The sequence below is a fragment of the Tamandua tetradactyla genome, assembly GCF_023851605.1.
Source record: "Tamandua tetradactyla isolate mTamTet1 chromosome 22 unlocalized genomic scaffold, mTamTet1.pri SUPER_22_unloc_2, whole genome shotgun sequence".
In the NCBI taxonomy this organism is placed as follows: domain Eukaryota; kingdom Metazoa; phylum Chordata; class Mammalia; order Pilosa; family Myrmecophagidae; genus Tamandua; species Tamandua tetradactyla.
The window spans coordinates 1,944,438-1,948,168 of NW_027518252.1; the positions used below are offsets into that span (position 1 = coordinate 1,944,438).

General features: G+C 42.2%; 1 pseudogene; it reads left to right on the forward strand.

The window, feature by feature from the left end:
• The first annotated feature begins 774 nt into the window (after positions 1 to 774).
• LOC143672930 (partitioning defective 3 homolog pseudogene) lies at positions 775 to 2,940 on the forward strand (annotated as a pseudogene).
• The last annotated feature ends 791 nt before the right edge of the window (positions 2,941 to 3,731 follow it).

A 3,731-nucleotide genomic window follows, 5' to 3' on the forward strand; every position in this document is an offset into this window, starting at 1 on the left:
ATGCTGTACACTGGGATCATGACCATCAGACAAAAAGATTTTCCACAAATCCTTCCTGAAAAACTCCATCTCAAATCATTGCTTGTCCTGCAATGGCTGACTGTTTACATGCTTGGTCAAATCCTCATGTGGACACTACTCTTTGGGGCCTCCTTTTCTGGAAGCCCTGAATTTTCCAAAACATCAGTTTCTGTTTCTTTGTACCCAAGAGTTCAGTTTTCAACTTATCTCTTTCCTCTTGTATCTTATTTTAAACTGCAAGGAGTGGCCAGACTGCATTTTCCACACTTAGTTTGGATACTTCTGCTAAATTTGCAAGTTCATCACTCTCAAATTCTGCCTTCCATCTACAAAGAATGCCTTCCTTCCAGATTGGAATGACACATTCATCATTTCTGTCTAAAGCTTCCTCAGAGTTATCTTTAGAGCCCACAGTTCTATCAACTGTCTTTTCAAAGCATTCTAGGCCTTCTCTATCAAGCTCCTCACAATTCTTCCAGAATATTCCCCTTATCCATTTAAAAAGCTATTCCAGGAACATGGTAGAGATGCCCAACAGCTGACTGGCACTGCTGGTGCCCAGTGAGGGCAAAGGTGGCCTGCAGGCAGTGAAAGTCTGGGTCATGTGGGCTTCATGTGAGCAGAGGCTCCCCAACTCCTTTCCACCACCACCACCACCATGCACCCTTAGCTCCCACTGGCTGTGCCTGGGCACCTGTTGTGTCATCCTCAGGTCCATGCCCAAGGGGTCAGTGAGGGGGTAGCAGGGCCAGCATGAAAGTAATGGTGTGTTTTGGGAGGACCCAGCTGGTTGTGCTGTGCAGAGATGGCAACATGAAAGTTTTCAACTTCATCCAGCAAGCAGTAACCCCTACAGGAAGGCCATTGCCAAGGATGAAAACTACTGGATTAAAGTACATCAGTTGGAACATGGAGATGGAGGAATACTACATTCTCTGTGATGTTGCAGATGATAAAGACAAACTGGGAGTGATGTTTGATGAGCAAGAGTCACATCATGGAGGTGATGGCACCAGTGCCAACTCCACAGGCACCCAGAGTCCAGAGATACTTGGCAGTGAGCTTGGCACCAACAATGCTTCAGTATTTTAGCCTTATCAAGCAATAAGTGAAATTGAGGTCACACCTTCTGTTCTTTGTGCAAATATGCTTCTTCATGTCCAATGAAACAGTGACCCAGCTTTAATTGGCACCTCAACTTCTCCAGTGATAATAATTTTTCCTCTGACAAACCATAACAGAAGATTCTCACACACTGGTTCACAACTCTGGCTTCTTCAAGAAAAACACTGCTGGTAGTGTGAAAGCCTGTGATAGGAAGAAAGATGAAAAACTGCAGAAGCCTCCCATAGGATACTAGTAATTGGTCTAACCAATTTCAGAGAGGCAATGCTCGCTCATCTCTCAACACCAGTCATCACATGGTGGACAAGTGGCTGGAGAAGCAAGAACAGGATGAGAATGGGAAAGAAGAAATCAATAGTCACTTTGAACCAGTTGGACATGCTGACACTGGACAGGAGAATATATTTACCTTTTCTCTGGATGATATGGTAAAGTTGGTACAAGTCCACAACAATTGGAGGGCTTCTGGGAATCCATACAGTGCCTTTCAATGCTCAAGGTGGCAGAACCCTGGAGTTATTAGTAAAACAGTTGGAAAAAGTGGTAAAGCTGAACAAGTAAAGCTTTTTCATGCAAACAACTGCATCATCAAGATTAATGATGGTGACTTTCAAAATAGAAGATTTGAACAAGCACAACATAAGTCTTCGTCAAGTCATGCAAACACCCCTTATTTGGTTCAATGTGTCTCTGGTGACAAATAAAGAGTACTAAAAACAACTCTCCCGAAGTGAGAACAGTTACTATTCCAGCCACTTAAGCACTGATAATCAGTGCACTGATAACCTGGTACAGGACACCAGGCTCTACAGAGGGTTCCCACCCTGAACAGCCCATCAGAACAGGCAGACTCACACCCATGACTACCTCACAGCACCAACCCCACTGGAAAACTGCCATCCACCCTGTCTCCAGCCCTGAAAAAATGTTTTTAACACAAATGTGAGCAGTAGTTATAACACCAGAAAAATAGCCATGCAGCTTAATATCCAGCTGAAGAAAGGTACAGAAAGTTTGGGATTTAGCATCATCTCCCAAGATGTAACAATAGGTGGTTAAGCTCCAATTTATGTGAAAAACATCCTCCCAAGAGGAGCTGTCATCCAAGATGGCAAGCCTAAGGTGGAAGATAGACTTGTGGAGGTAAATGGGGGTATATTTAGCAGGCAAATCCCAAGAAGAAGTTGTCTCCCTGCTGAGAAGTACCAAGATGGAAGGGACTGTGAGCTTTCTGATCTTTCACCAGGAAGAGATCTTCCCTTCCACCCACAGGAACTGCATAAGACGAGGTTATTTTTCTCACATTTGATGGCACCAGGAAATTGCCGACATTTGAAGTTCAACTTAATGATTCAAGATCAGCTAGTCTTGGTGTCAGCATCAAAGGTAACCCAGCCAAAAGAGAACCATACAGATCTTGGAATCTTTGTCAATATCATCATTAATGGAGGAGCAGCCTCTAAAGATGGAAGCCTTTGGGTGAATGATCAACTGATAGCAGTAAATGGAACACCCCTGTTGGACAAAACAAACCAACATGCCATGGAAACACTAAGAAGGTCTATATCTACCAAAGGAAACAAACAAGGAATGATCCAGCTTACTGTAGCAAGGTGAATAAGCAAGTACAATGAGCTAATGTTACTTGGGAACCCTGCTGGACCTGAGCTGCCCAATGATACAGTGTTGAATGATGGGGAACAAAGAATTTTCCATTCCCTCTACAGTGGGATTGAGGGGCCTATTGGCTTGCCTTTAAGAAATACTGCACTCAAAAGGATAATGGGAACATAGGACTTGCCATACTGAATCAGACCATTGATCTACCAGTTCCTGTAACCTGCATCCTGCCTCCAACCCCTGATGCTTCAGAGGAAGACAAAAAACTAAAACTAGAACCAAACAGACAAAAACAACCCTAAAACTCACCTAATGACCTTTTGAAATGTTGACTATATAGATTGGGGATTCTTTCATTTTCTTCATAGACTGTTGCCCTGTTTTTATTAGCTATGGTGTAATCAGTTCTCTATAAGTGTGCATATAGTTGACATGATTTCTCTTTCTGTATCCTAGAGATGTAATAAACTTTTAAAGCTCCTGATGCTTCCCTTCTGGCAATACCTGGCCTTTCTTCTCAGTGGCTCTGTGCTTTTTGTTGTATTGTGTGGACCGTTTTCTTTGGGTGAGGGTTGGCAGACTCATTACTGTCTGTTGTAGGCCAAAGTGACCTTGAATGATTTGGATATTTTAAGACAACTTTGTTTATGTATTGTGTTGGAAATGAGGGATCCCTGAAGGCTTTATCTTGAGTGATGTACATGTTTAATTTGACTCATCTTCACTTTGACAAATCTTGGAATTCTTCTGTCTTTTTCAGTGCCTATTCCACTACTATGGGCCCTAATAAACAAATGTTTATGAAGTTAGTTCCCATTTAAATGAGAAATCCTATAATCATTTAACCCTTGCAACAGAAAATACCAAAACAGGGTAACAAAGATAAGATATTAGAGTGTCAAATTACCACTAACCTAAATGAATAGCAGTTTTATTTATTGATTTGCACAGTATTTAGGTGCATG